This window comes from Lagenorhynchus albirostris, chromosome 17 (assembly GCF_949774975.1).
Source record: "Lagenorhynchus albirostris chromosome 17, mLagAlb1.1, whole genome shotgun sequence".
NCBI classification, from domain to species: domain Eukaryota; kingdom Metazoa; phylum Chordata; class Mammalia; order Artiodactyla; family Delphinidae; genus Lagenorhynchus; species Lagenorhynchus albirostris.
Genome location: NC_083111.1, coordinates 30,332,405 through 30,349,006, shown reverse-complemented (window position 1 = coordinate 30,349,006; position 16,602 = coordinate 30,332,405).

The following is a 16,602-nucleotide window of genomic DNA, read 5'->3' as shown; positions in this document are numbered from 1 at the left end:
TATGAATTCTCATTTTCTCAGAGTATATGTCCAGTAGTGGGATTGCTAGGTCATATGGTAGTTCTATTTTTAGTTTTTTAAGGAACCTCCATACTGTTCTCCATAGTGGCTGTATCAATTTACATTCCCACCAACAGTGCAAGAGAGTTTCCTTTCCTCCACAACCTCTCCAGCATTTATTGTTTCTAGATTTTTTGATGAAGGCCATTCTGACTGGTATGAGGTGATACCTCATTGTAGTTTTGATTTATATTTCTCTAATGATTAGCGATGTTGAGCATCCTTTCATGTGTTTGTTGGCAATCTGTATATCTTCTTTGGAGAAATGTCTATTTAGGTCTTCTGCCCATTTTTAGAATTTTTTTTTTGTTTTTTTGATATTGAGCTGCATGAGCTGCTTGTATGTTTTGTAGATTAATCCTTTGTCAGTTGCTTCATTTGCAAATATTTCCTCCCATTCTGAGGGTTGTCTTCTCATCTTGTTTATGGTTTCCTTTTCTGTGCAAAAGCTTTGAAGTTTCATTAGGTCCCATTTGTTTATTTTTGGTTTTATTTCCATTTCTCTAGGAGATGGGTCAAAAGGATCTTGCTGTAATTTATGTCATAGAGTGTTCTGCCTGTATTTTCCTCTAAGAGTTTTATAAGGTCTGGCCTTACATTTAGATCTTTAATCCATTTTGAGTTTGTTTTGGTGTATGGTGTTAGGGAGTGTTCTAATATCATTCTTTTACATGGAGCTTTCCAGTTTTCCCAGCACCACTTATTGAAGAGACTGTCTTTTCTCCATTGTATATTCTTGCCTCCTTTATCAAAAATAAGGTGACCATATGTGCATGGGTTTACCTCTGGGCTTTCTATCCTGTTCCATTGATCTATATTTCTATTTCTGTGCCAGTACCATAATTTCTTGATTACTGTAGCTTTGTAGTATAGTCTGAAGTCTGGGAGCCTGCTTCCTCTACCTCCATTTTTTTTTCTCAAGATTACCTTGGCTATTCAGGATCTTTTGTGTTTCCATACATATTTTGTAGTTTTTTGTTCTAGTTCTGTGAAAAATGCCATTGGTAGTTTGATAGGGATTGCAGTGAATCTGTAGTTTGCTTTGAGTAGTAGAGTCATTTTCACAATGATGATTCTTCCAATCCAAGAACATTGTATATCTCTCCATCTGTTTGTACCATCTTTAATTTCTTTCATCAGTGTCATAGTTTTCTGCATACAGGATTTTTGTCTCCTTAGGTAGGTTTATTCCTAGGTATTTATTCTTTTTGTTACAATGGTAAATGGGAGTGTTTCTTTAATTTCTCTTTCAGATTTTCATCAGTAGTGTATAAGAATGCAAGAGATTCCTGTGCATTAATGTTGTATCCTGCAACTTTACCAAATTCATTGATTAGCTCTAGTAGTTTTCTGGTAAAGTCTTTGGATTCTCTATGTATAGTATCATGTCATCTGCAAACAGTGACAGCTTCACTTCTTCTTTTCCGATTTGGTTTCCTTTTATTTCTTTTTCTTCTCTGATTGCTGTGGCTAAAACTTCCAAAACTATGTTGAATTATAGTGGTGAGAGTGGACAGCCTTGTTTTGTTCCTGATCTAGAGGAAATGGTTTCAGTTTTTCACCACTGAGAACAACATTGGCTGTGGGTTTGTCATATATGGTCTTTATTATGTTGAGGTAAGTTCCCTCTATGCCTACTTTCTGGAGGGTTTTCATCATAAAACGGTGTCAAATTTTGTCAAAAGCTTTTTTTGCATCTATTGAGAGGATCATATGGTTTTTCTCCTTCAATTTTTTAATTGATTTTCATATATTGAAGAATCCTTGCATTTCTGGGATAAACCCCACTTGATCATGGTGTATGATCCTTTCAATGTGCTGTTGGATTCTGTTTGTTAGTATTTTGTTGAGGATTTTTGCATCTATGTTCATCAGTGATATTGGCCTGTAGTTTTCTTTCTTTGTGATATCTTTGTCTGGTTTTGGTATCAGACCTTGGTATCAGACCTTTATCTCCTGTGTGAATTCTTATTAATTTAAAACAGCTACAAAGAGCACTCTTTTGAGAGAGATAATGAGATCATCACAAGTCAGATGGGAAAGAATACTGTGGTGGACACTGATGTCCGTTATAGTCACAGGTAGGAGCTCAAGTGGTCTTGGTCCTCATTTGGTACATTTTCCATTGTGAAATACTTTATAATCCTTGTTTTAGCTTTTATCTTAATGTTTTTTGCTCCCAAATAAGTTATTTTAATTGTTAATCTTCTTAGATATTAAAACTTTTAAGTTACTTATCTCACATGAACAGTTTAAAGATATTATTAAAGGAATTATATTTTTTTCTCCTTCATTTGAAACTTTTTCTTGCTGTAGGCACCAGGAGGTTGTAATCTCCTTCACAAGACTTTGGTGTATGAGCTTTTGGTGATGACACAGGAAAGAATGATGTGGCATGAGCTCCTAAGTCCTAGTCTGTTTTATTTTAGACTCAACATGTTGAAATTTGACCTATTTAAGTAATATCTAAAATCAATACTCAATTAAAAAAGAAAAAAAAAAGATTCTCCTTATTGGCTAAGCATAGGAAAGCCATTGGCAAAATTATGTCTTTGGCATTTTCCACCTCAATGATTAGTCCCCTTCCCAACCAAAATCTCAGTCTTGGGTATTAGTTTCTTCCAGTCCCTTATTCCCATCTCTAGCCTCAGTGCTTTCATAATATAACTGAGAAAAGAGGTAATTTTGTAGAGTAATTTTCACTATGTGTACTGTCTTAATGGTTTACCCTCCATGACTCCACCCCCAGGAGTATTTGTATTTAAAAAGAGGAGAATGTTAAATCCAATACATTGTTAATAGGAGAATTTTAAGGATTTGTAATTTGCCTATGAGAGACAATTTTGGCAAATAAGCCTTCATAATATCTCACAAATAAAATATTTTACACACATATGATTTCTTATTTCACCTATTGTCAAAGTTGGCTATGACTATACTATATGTAATCTTCTCAATGAAGTATTCAAAGACATGTATAAATCTATAATTGGGCTTCATTTTACCCATATTTTCTTATCATTCATTTCTAAGTTGAAGTTCTTGTTTCCAGAAATTTACTAAACTTTATGTTTAGTTTGCTCATTCTTATCACTATTTTTTCATGAATTTCTTCTTCTATCTCCAGTGACCTTCTTTCTCTATTCCATCTGTTTAAATTCTTTTCATCCTTTAATGTTCAGACCAATGCCTCTTTTTTACATAAACCAATTATTCATTGAACTCATCATTATGAGTTAAATAGATTGAGATCATAAATTATATTAATAAGTTCAAATACAACACAAAATCATGAAAAAGAAGAAGAAAAATAGCATATAGGATTGAATGCTGTGGTAGACAGATTAATAGTCCTCCAAATATGTTCACATTGTAATCCTTGGAACCTTTGAACATGTTAGGTTACACAGCAAAAGGAAATTTAAATTGTAAATTGAATTAAGGTTGCTAATCAAGATAGGGAGATTTTCTTGCTTCATCCAGTGTATTACAATAGTCCTTAAATGATAGAAGAAGGAAGCAGAAGAGTCAGAACAAGAGAGATAGCATTGTGAGAAACACTTAAACAACCTTTGCTGGTTTTGAAGATGGAAGAGAATGATGAGCCAAGGAATACAAGTACCTTCTAGAAGGTAAAAAGGCAAGAGAATGGATTCTCCCCTAGAGCCTCCAGAAACAAAATGCAGCCATGTCTATGACTTGATTTTAGGTCAGATCTATTAAATACTTCTGACCAATATAATTGTGAGATAATAAATATGTGTCACTTTAAGCCACTAGATTTATGGTAATTTGTTACAGCAGCAATAAGAAATTAATACAAGCATGATGAAAGAATCAGTATTCAAATAACATATTGGCAAGTAAATATAAGAATGATTAAGGTCTTATAGCTACTAAGGGGCAGATGGAATTTAAATAGACACAGTCTGGATCTAAAACTTCTATTCTTAATTAGTATGCTATTCTGAAAGAGGAAATCCATCTATTCTGTGTGATGTTGAAGGAAAAACTTGGATCTGAGAGGTGGAAATTATAGTGATTTACACTAGTTCTGATTAAAAAAATGAAATTTTAAAACAAAGAGCTGTCAATAGTTAATTTGGTTGAGACTTGTTTCAAAGTGATTTGGTTGAGAAATGGTAGGGATGTGGTTGAGCAAAGGCAGCGATTTATTGCTATAGAAGGAATCAGCTGTGTTCTGAGTGAGAGACTCAGGTGAAAGTAAAGAAGTTAAGTAGTGAAAGTGCTTAATTCCCTTGAGGAAGTAGAAAGCTAGTGGGGAAAGACTGTGACAAAACAGTTCCTGATGTTGGCTGCAAAATAATACAGCTGATTTTTATCTCGAATGCTTAATATTGACCCTGTAATTTGCAGGATTTATGCCTGAAAATATAGCTGTAAATAAAGAATAAGGAACAATCATTTAAACAGCAAAATTGATTAAAATTACTTCCATCCTATAACATTTATAGGCTACATGAAACATAAACAAACCTTATTGACACTAGAAATTGGCATCTTCCTGGATTTGAAGCTAAGCAAATGATTTTTTTTTGTTTTGGCATCTTTCTTTTATTTTGGTTAGAATATCCACTAAGGTTTTTCTTTCTTCTTTATTTGAAAACCCCGCACGTGCTATCAGGCAAGAGTAATATTTTCTGTCAATTCAAGTGCATTCTAAGTATTATATTGACCGTGTTTATAAGATGACTTTTTTGTTCTTAAATCAAGTAATAAATTTTCTCAATGGTATTCATAGTAGTAGGTGGCTCAGCATTTTGTTTAAAAGATTATTTTCACTTGTAGAATGATCCACACATTTAAAAACATTTTCTATCTAAAACCAAATAGTCAAATGCAGGGCCTGTAGAACAGGGAAGAAAGGTCTATTTCTTTAAAATAAGTGCCCCTGGAGCAAAATATGAAACTAATTTTACATGTAGCTACAAATGATCTGGACTTTTCCCTTAGGTTGTGTTTAAGAACTTGTATTTTTTTTTTTTTTAAATCAGTCTTTGAAAAGTCTTAAGACAAATTGACATCTATTTATCACGTCTTTGAAGATAATGGGTATGTGTGTTTAAGTGATAAGGAAGATATAAGATGTGGGAGATTTACCAGGGAAAAGAGAAGTAATAAACCTATTTAACTAAAATTTGTCCTAGTGCCTTGAGTTCCTAAATTCTGTACTAAAATATAGATCTTAGAATTAGCTCTGAAACTTTTAGGACCAATAGATTTTTACCTATATGTAAATCAGTCTTCTAAGGGGGGATTATCTTTTTTTCTCTGAGTATTATTAGTTCAATAACTTGAAGGTTAAATGAAAAAGAAAATCAAAGTCACATATGTTATTTGCCTGATCTCCTCTAGACAGATACTGTTAACTTGACCAGTCTCCTCCCTTTTCCCATATCTACCATAGTTGGTGTCCCTCTTTGTTCACATGGCACCTTGTGAGATTTCTGCTATAGCAAGTATTCAAAGTCTACTGTCAGTATGTTAAGACTATCCTTGAGATAAGAATTTTTTTTTTCCAGGAAGGTGAACAGAGCTCAGTTGGAGCCAACAGGGTATGCGTTGTGCTTCCGGTATGTATGAGGGAAGTGCAGATTCATATTGTGGAGCAGGGAGAGTATGGACCGGGATACGCTGAGAAGTGGGGCAGCTCAGAAGATGGTGGAATCAGGTCTGTCTGAGCAGCTGCTGTCACGAGCACTCTTCCCAGAGGAAGCAGGATCTCATGGGATCTTAGGAGTTCTACCACAGCCAGCAGGGGAGTCTCGGGATGAGAAGCACCTGGGTGCCCCTGGTGACAGAGGCTTTTATCCCAGTCTTGACCATAAGGAGTCTGGCTCATGTCACCTATCACATAAACCCCAATCTTGGTAGAAAGCTCACCCCATCCCCCACAACTGAAAGTCACAGTATGACCAGTGCAATGGTGCCTCCCCCATGGGCCTGGCCAGGTGTGGCCTTGTGATTAAGGATGACCTTAATTATGTAAACTCATCATGTAACATATATCTGGAATATGAAAGGCACTCAGTGAATGCTTATTGAATGAAGATGAGAAAAATTGATTTTTGTAAGCTAAACTGCAATCTCATTGTCTTCAAGGGCATTTCCAATGACCTTATTATCTATCAAGCAATGCTTTCTGGTAGAATTTTAGATTTAGTTTTATCATTGAATTGTTGATTTTCTGTTCTATTTCTACTATTTTCTGTATTACATATAGTTAGTACCTAGTCTCTGAAGATGACCTTTAACAATTTCTTCTCTCCTTTTATGTACATACCTCTGCTTGCATCAAAAGGTAGAACTTAACCTTCCCCACCTCCCTCCAATCCCCTCCCTACTTTTACTCTGGGATGGCCTTATAACTGGTTTTAACCAAAGAATGTGGCAGAAATGATATTCTGGGATTTCTGAACAAAGGCCTGAAGAGGACTACTAGCATCTTTACTTGCCTGACTCTTGGAACCTAGCCTGCATGCTGGGAGGAGACCAGACACATGAAGTGGTCCTTGGAGGGTATTAAGGGGCTCTGATGAACAGCCCCTATCTTGACATATCAACACAGTTGAGTCCCCAAATTACTGCAGCCTCTGCAAACACCACATGGAATAGAACTGCCCAGGTGAGCTCAGGATGCTCACAATGTTGCAAGAGATAACAAAGCGGGTGTTATTTTAAGTTACCACATTTTGGGATCATTTGCTACACAGCAGAAGATAACTGAAACAATAGACTCTTTTCTTCTAGCACATAAATATAGCTTCATTTTCTAGTAACATATGACTTATAGTTCAGAAAATATATTTGAGCTCAAGCATTGTTCTGCAGAAATCGTAATATTAAGCTGTCTTATTAATATAATATGCAGTAACTGCTTTATTACAATTATATGCAAAAGAAAATTTTTCCCATTATTGGTGCTAAATAGTCACAGAATTTATATATATTTTTTCTATATGTACATGCTATACCATGGCTTGTACTAGAGACCACAATTTGCCCCCAAATATTTGTTCTCCTCTTATTTCATAGTGACAGAACACCTGATTTTTGTCTGGACATATAGCAGCTCAGGATGGAGACTGCATTTCTCAACTTGCCAAGCTGCTGGTCAAGGAGATAGAAACAAGAGTACGCTGTGCAAGCTCCTGGAGACTTCTTGCCTCTTCATCTCTTCTTCCTGTGAATGGAAGATGGATAATATAGTTAGAACATATCTTAGATGAAGAGTGCAAGGTCATACAGGTGGAAATGGACCTGAGCCTAACAATGTGAGGCACCTGGCTCACCCTGGACTTCTCACATGATTGAGAAACCACTTCTGACTTATATAACCCATTATTATCAGGATTCTCCAATACTTATAGCCAAACCTAATCCTCAGTAAAATAGCAAGCAAACCAGGTTCTAGGCTGAAGGTGTTTGCTAGATATTTGTATATCTTTCAAACTGAGATTGCTATAGCTCATTTTGTTCCCTTGATGACTCAGTTTCCTTTATATAAAATAGATATGATCATAACCAGCTTCAACTAATTTTCTTCTTAAAGTGACATTAGGAAGTGTGAAGGAAGTTTAAGCATCAAAGTAACCCAGAATCTTTATATTAGCAAAGCATTTCATTTCAATAGTCTTTCATCTATAACAACACATTTGATGCTAAACAGAAAATATAAGGAAAGAGAAGAAATCAGTTAGGGGAAAGAAGATGTATATTGATGTAAAAGATACAAAATGAAGCCTTCAAAGTAGAACATGGGCAAGTTGAATGATAATGTAACATATATATCCACTCATGCAGAAGTTTTAAAGGGTGGACATAACAGAGCAGCACTAGTTAGACAACTAATTGGCAGAGCAGTTAGTTTAACATTAAGATGCCTGTGGAGGATGTTACTTTAAGACACTAGAGTAGCATCTTAATATATAATTAAAGCAGCATGCTGACAGTGTCGTTCTAACAAAATATGACTGAAACATAAGTGAGAATTAGGGTTAATATTATTTTCTTAATTTAGTGAAAATCATGTTAGTTTTCACTCTCCTTCAGAATAGGTAAAACATGAAAAATCCACAGAAGTGTTTTGGTACCAGTGCTCAACAGCCCAATATAATTGCCATCCCATGCTTCCCTTACATATATCTCCATTAGGAAGTACCTTTTTCCAATTATAATCTTCCACTTACCATCATCTCATCTGCTATTATGCTTTCTTTGAGTGATGGCTGATAAATACCTTGCTCCTTGGATTGCTAACTGTTTCCCAATGCCAAGATGATATGCAGGAAGAAGAAGATACAAAAAGGTACATTTTAAATTATTTTTTAATATCAAAGGGTACTTTTTTACCATAATGTCCACAAAAATTTTTTAATTACCATAATACTCCTCTACACACACACATACAGATGTATACACACACACAAACTATATTCTATGAATTTTATTCCATAAAATATTCAGGAGTGCTTTATATAAAATGAGAGGAATATGTCCATCATGCACATATTAAATTTATTTCACAAAGCACAAATGTACATAGTTCTTGTCACTTTTTGTCTATTTAATGTTCTAACAAATGCCACCTTTATTTATATACATGTAAAATCCCTTTTCATTTTTTCAAAAATATATTATTGATTTCCTGTAGAAATGAATTTCATGGTTTGATTATATGCACATATCTCAAACTTTATCTTTCTGATTTATTGAAGAAGCTTCCAGCTATTTTCTAGTTAACCATATTTTTAAAACTAAACTATATCTTAATGGAAATCTACATAGTGTCAAAATATAGATGAGAAATGTGTGGAAATTTGCCTGGCTATCCATATCTTCTTAAAAATGGAAATGTTTCACAAAAACCTGTGAAAGAGAAATGTGTGATTTGGGGACAGCAACATGCAGATTGTTTCTGTCACTAGGGACTTCTCAGATACATGGAGAGATGCAGTTTGGGGTATCCTCTTTTGCTGTGTAGCAGGACGCTCCCTGCTCCCTGACACCCACATAGATATTAGCTGATGTCTGAGTACCTTTAAAAATGGCAAGCTAATAAGAATGCCTTTATGGTTCCACTGTCTCTTTGTTTTTTGGTTTTTTTACAGTCATAAATTCTACCACTAAGACAATTTTGTATGCAGAAGGGAGTCTATAAAAGTTTTATATGTGAAGAATGCAGAAGTGTCAGAAGGCTTTAACTCCCTGATTGAAATCTTAACTTGGTTCTATGTTCCAATCTTGTTTTTATGAGCTCACATCTTGATGCTTTTCCTTGATACAGAGCACAAAAGTAAGAACAAGACTAGCCTGCAAAGTGAGAATTTGTAAATTTCTATTCTTCCAAGAAACCAAAGGGAATAGTTTTCATGCAGTTAATTATGTAAGTCATTCCAGTGGCAGGAAGGTTTTTCAGAAATAACTGTGATTTTAGTACTGGATTTCTTTGTAAAAATAACGTAGGCAAAATTTGTCATTCATAAAAAAGGTGATAGCAGTGATCATGTCAAACTCACCTCATAGTACCTGCTGATCACCTATGAGGAAAAGATGGAGCTGTTCCCATGGTCACCCCCTTGTTTAGCAATGCCAGTGGATAGCTGTCTTTTGGGAACTTTCCTCACCAAGTTGGGGCTTTTCATTAGCACTCTTGTTTGCTGGCAAGTATTGGACTCTACAATGCCAAATTCAGAAAGATTCATTATTCTCCTGGACATTACTTACTCTAGAGGCAGGAAACAATGCCAGAAATCTCATGAGCAAAATACAATCTCATACGGTATTTTTAAAATCTGGTTTCCAGACTCTGGATATTTAGATAAACAATGCAATTTTGAGGTTTCTTCCCCCCTCTAAATTGAACCCAATTTAAACTCAGAAACTTTTGAAGCAAAAGTGAAAAAGGAAATTATTTTCCCCTCATTTTTTGTATGTATTTTGAATTTTAAAATTAAATTTTGTCTGATTTATGTAGCTTAAAATTATTGTCTATTCTCTACCTTTAAGATTTTGTCTATATAGTGAGAAATGAAGTGGTATTTGGGTAATAACATGTTTTGATAGATGAAATACATGGGCCAAAACAGGTAACTTACATCAACAAGTACAGTTTTGGATTTCAGATAGAATATAATCAAGCAATAAGAGTGTGCATGTCTGAAATGGTTTCAGGTGTTCACTTGGGCACTGACTTCCTTTTATATGCTGGGATACATGGGAAGGGATAGGATTGGGTGAGCACAGAGAAAAGACTTTTACTTTATCAGAGTCCTTAGGCTAGTTTTGTTTATAGTGAAGAAATAAAATTTATTTGCTGGCCTGATGAAAGGTGTATTCCCTTTATTGATGGAAATTAGTTCTTTGATAATTAAAATGTGTACAGCTTAAGCATATTCTTGATTGTGGTTATGTACTTTTGTGCTTATAAAGACAATCAACAACTAAGTATCACCTGGAATTCCTAGAGTAATTAAGTGTATCAAGTATACTTTTTCTGTGAACCTGTGGGAGGGAAAAATTTTAGCCCTTATTTTCCATTGAGATGATAGCACTTTGAAAGGTAATGAGCTATAAAAGAAGTAGATAGCTACCATAGGCTTTACTTAGGTAGCTTAGGCTGGATTGCTGTTACAGTATAAAAGATATACTGTTGTAAATCGTACTACGTAAAATAACAACACTGATTTTCTGATGAATAAAAAGATTGGGCTCAAACATTATTATAGCACAAACAATACAAACATCACTGATTTGTACATTACTAGTCTTTCCTAGAAACTCCAAAACCGATTTTTCTATTATTCATATTCTGTCATTTCCTTGCCTCAATGAACTTTACGTAAAACTTAATTTGGACTACAGATTTTTTAGCAAATATATGCTAGAAAAAAAATATATTTCCTAAAGTTGGAGTCATTTATCTGGACAGATGGTCTTGCTGGTTGAACACATTGTGCATAAATGCTTTGTAGCATGGCCAAAGTATAGAATGTTCTCTTTTATAAAAAGAGTTCTGTTAAGAAAACTCACCACGGATTATGGAAAAAAAAATACTTCACCCATGTGTTACTAATTTTTCAAAAAATTATTGAACACAGATTAGTGTGATAATGATATTTTCTCTGATTAAAAGATTCATCATTATGTATAGTTGAATTGAATTCCAGTTAATGTTTTATTTTTGTAATTTTTCACACAAATTTGCAAGCAGGGAAATAATATTTATTGGGTCTGTGTTTATGCTGGGATTTGACATGCTAAATCATTTTAATCTTATTTCTCTCATAGAATTGTTATGATTAATATTTTACAGTTGAGGAAGCAGACTCAGAGGCATAAAATACTTTGCACAAAGATGGTGAGTGTGAAGGATGGTGTAGTGATCATTCTTAAAGTACACCACCCACAGAGCTGTTCTTAGAACCTTTGGTGGCATCACATTAAGCATAGAATAAAATGCAGATCTCTAGGAGATATCTCCATAAATGGATTTCATTCTATGTTTTTCTTTACTTTCTAGACTCTAAATTTGGTGCTTCAACTGCACACTGGACAACTCCGCATTCTCTAAAAAAAATATTCTGAGCTTTTCTTTGTTCCTGGTTCATGCTTTCCCCCCATATGGAATACTCCTTTTCTTCGTCTCTGCCAATGCATAACCTAGTCTTTCTTCATGGTCCAGATCAATTGCCAGCTTCCCATGAGTGTTCCTTAATTCCTTCAGGTGGAATTAATTATGCCTTCTCAAGATCACAAAACAATATACCTTTATTATCAAAAATCCTCTGTTCAGTAAATCAGTTTTCATTGCTTCTGATAAGTTATAAATTCTTTGAGAGAAAAGTTGCATTTTATATATATGCATCCTTTGTTTTACCCATTGTAATAGCATGTATATATAGTAGGCATCCAATAATATTTTTAAATGGCTTTCTAGTTGATAAAATATTTTATAAATTAGACTTTGTGTACTCAGAAATTATTGGAAGTGACAAATGACTGATTAATTTAGGAGTAACCTAGTGATATATAATGCACATATTCTAGAGAGATCTCTATAATATTCAGCATGTATTTAATAATTTTATATAATTTATTATAATCTTTTTGTTAATTTCTAGAAAGCTGTTCCTTGCTCAATATCAATTATAAATACTGAAAAAAATAAAATTATGAAGGAAATTTTTTAAAATTACACTAAGGAAACATGATATATTTTTAGCTGTTTATACCATTCTTGCGAAACAAGCAAAATTGTTAATTTTTGTTATCCCAGACATGCCTTTGACCATTTTTAGCCTAATGTTTAGTCATTTAGTCATAGTAACAATTGCCAGGTATAGAAATAATTTTTATTATCACTGCTGGCAATGATTTTGTATTTCAAGGATTTATTAGGTCAGATCCATATCTGAGGTCATAGAAATTTAAGGATCATCTGGTTAAGGGTTTTTATTTTATTTAGAGATGCAGATGATTCCTCTCAATTTACCTGAAAAGATGTATTTGCTTGTTCCACCGCTTTGCTGCTATAGTTTTCTGCATGTTCTTGAATACAGTGTTGTGACTTCCTAAAATGTTAATAAGCACTGAAATCACCCCACTACATCTACAAATTAGTCCCAGAGAGTTGAAAGGATAATACACATGTCACTGACACGCTGAAACCATAACCCTGGTCTTCCAAATTTATGCACAGTAATTTTCCTGGACATCATGCTAACTGGTGTCATACTGCAGATTCATGACAGTAAAGATAAACACAGGAAAAAATATATTAAGTGATAACAGTAATAATCAAGCTTACCACTAATTTTTATTTGTCCTTTTAATTCCTAAATTAATTCTGGAAACAGAATATAGCCCAAGACATGTAGTCACAACATGACATATGCTTAGCCTTTTTTATTTGTGTTTATTTCTTTCATGTTGAAAGTTTTCTTTGAAACAAGTAGAAGCTCTGCATTTTGTGACAAGTCCCTGAAGTACAGAGGGAAATGAGATTCTGCCCAAACATCTCTGATGAAGTAAGCAATCATTTGAATTATTTTTCTGTTTAGGTAGAAGATAAATGAATGTAATTTTGACTTGAACAAAATTCAGCACATATTTTACTGATATGCTTTATAGTGATGCATTCTTTATAATACAACGAACAAAGAGCAAAGCCAAAACAAGGAACTTAGTAAACTAAAACTGGTATGGCAAATGTTAAGAAGCTTACTTATTTTCTGGATAAAAAGTGGAAACATTTGCTGCTGATCCATCACACGTAGTAAGTTTTCAAAACATTTTATCAATTAAAATACTAAACAAACACCTGTTACTTTATTTTATAACTCTTATAGTAAACTAGAACTAGCTTTAGATTAAAAATCTGATTTACTAGAATAATATGTTAAATGTTTGATTCCCCTCAAGCCTGTTTATAGTCTTGGGTGATTTGATGTCACACAAATTCATGACTCTACAGTATAGAGAAATGTTACATTATAAGTAATACATTTTAAAATCGATGGTTCATATTTAAAGATGACCTTTTCCTTATATATCCACCAACTGAGTTACTGATTGATTAATTTACATCTGTATCCTTTCCAAAACAGGAATTAAGGTGGTTCAATGCCTGAAGGGGAGATAATTTTCCTGTACTTGGCAAAAAAATTGCAAAATTTCTGACTAGGACTAAGTATTTACTTATGGCCACAAAACATAAATGTATCCCTCTTTTCCTCTCCAGTTCTTTTAGTTTTTCATTCCTCTCTCTCCCTTTCTCTACCTATGTCAATCTATATAGGTACCTTGACATAGGTATACACTGAAAGAGTAAATTGATTTTTTTATTAACGTAGCACTCTAGCCTGAATTGTTTCTGGAAGTGTATATCTGTTCCAGCAAATTTGTCCCTAAGACTCAGGTAGTCTAAACTGTGTCAAGATCTTCTCTGAAGGGCCTGAGATTTTAACCTAATTGCAAGCTAACAAGTTAACCTTCCAGTTTCATAGGTGTTGATGGAGGATACAAGACTCGTGGTATAGAGAGAAAGGACTTTATTATTTGCAGCAGAGCAGACACCATGAGTTTCATGTTTGCATCGGTTCCTCTTGATATCCAAGTCCCATTCGGCGATGTAAAGGAGAGGCCAGGAGGATGTGTGCGTGCAGTGAATTTGTGTCCCAGATGAGGAAACACCAGTTTAGGAAACCTCATTCCTTTAAAGTGGTTTCTAGTAAACCTGCTCAACTTTTGTCATACAAGAAATCACCTATTTATTATCTTGTATGGCAAACAAACCTTCCCTCTGCCACAGAGGGAAATCCTATCTCTAATGGTCATTTTCCATACAAGTATACTTGAAAAGATAGACCAGATCAAAAGGTGTCACAAAACATGTGGAAATGTGACACACCCTTGGAGAATTATCTCCCAGTAAATAGTGTTAGACATGATCTTGTTAGTAAGAGTATATGTAGAGGCATGAATTTATGTCCTTTGATATATGATTGCATGCTATTTTCATCTTAAGTAAAGATAATTGATATGCAGAAATATAATTAATCTAAAGTTGCTATGGTAAAATTGGCAAAGATGTAATAAGAATGACCAATGTTGGTGAGAGTTTAAAATAACAGGCACTCATATTGCTGGTGTTAGTGTAATTTGGCACAGTTTTTAATAGGTAAATCTGTCATTGTGTATCAAAAGTCTTAAAATGTGTGTGACAAATGCTCTAGAAATTTTTTCAAAGAACTCAATAGAGATATGAATGAAGGCAGAAATATTTATTATTTATGTCTTCTATAAAAACAAGAAAATCGGGCTTCCCTGGTGGCGCAGTGGTTGAGAGTCCGCCTGCCGATCCAGGGGACGCGGGTTCGTGCCCCGGTCCGGGAGGAACCCACATGCCGCGGAGTGGCTGGGCCCGTGAGCCATGGCCGCTGAGCCTGCGCGTCCGGAGCCTGTGCTCCACAACGGGAGAGGCCACAGCAGTGAGAAGCCCACGTACCGCAAAAAAAACCCCAAGAAAATAGAAACTACTTACATCATGAATAAAGAGGGGATAATTTAAGCAAATTATAGTTCACTCATATAATGGACTACAATATGTAAAATTAAAACCATGATATGGAAGAATTCTCATTATTATTGCAAAATATTTACAATAGGCTTAAGGCTAGAAAGCAGTGTATGTTACAAAACATTTTTTTTAAAAAAGGAAGTACATATTTTTGTGTGCATGTGGGTATATAATATAGAAATACTAAAAATTATGAACTAAAATGTTTATGTTAATGGTGATTGAAACTGAAAATTGAGATTATTGATTACCTGTTAATAAAATTGTTTACTTTAGGTTTTTCTGCTTTTCTAAGTTTTTTATATTATTTTTCTAATAATTGTGCCTGCATTCTTTTAAAATACATATATTTTTTAACTTTTATATATTTTTTATTTTTATAAATGTTACTTTTCATTTACAGTTATTACAAAATATAGGCTATATTCCCTATGTTGTACAATACATCCTTGAACCTATCTTAACCCAATAGTTTGTACCACCACTCCCCTACACCTATATTGCCCCTCCCCCCTGTCCCCACTGGTAACCATTAGTTCTTTATATCTGTGAGTCTGCTTCTTTTTTGTTATACTTACCAGTTTTTGTATTTTTTAGATTCCATATTTAAGCGATACCATACAGTATTTATCGTTCTCATCTGACTTATTTCACTTAGCATAATGCCTTCCAAGTCCATCCATGTTGCTGTAAATGGCAAAATTTCATTCTTTTTCATGGCTAAGTAGTATTCCATTATATATATATAATGGATATATGATACAATTAATATTATAATAATTAATACTAATCATATAACATAATTATAAAATTAATATTATAATAATATAATATGTTATAATTATATAATGTAAATATACAATATATTATATTTATATATCAAATATCATATCATATATGATATATAGTATATATAAATATTATAATACAATACATAATATATAAGATACATAAAATATATGATATATATAAAATATAATATTTATATATAATATTATATATTATAATTATGTAATATAATTATATATTGTTCCCTGACTTCATACTATACTACCAAGCTAAAGCAATAAAAACAATTTTGTACTGGCGCAAAAAACAGACACATAGGGCTTCCCTGGTGGCGCAGTGGTTGAGAGTCCACCTGCCGATGCAGGGGACACGGGTTTGTGCCCCAGTCTGGGAAGATCCCACATGCCGCGGAGTGGCTGGGCCCGTGAGCCATGGCTGCTGAGCCTGTGCGTCCGGAGCCTGTGCTCTGCAACGGGAGAAGCCACAACAGTGAGAGGCCTGCATACCACAAAAAACAAAACAAAACAAAACAAATAAAAAACAGACACATAGATCAATGGAACAGAAGAGAACGTCCAGGAATAAATCCATGCACTTATGGTCAATTAATCTATGACAAAGGAGGCAAGAGTATACAATGGAGAAAAGACAAT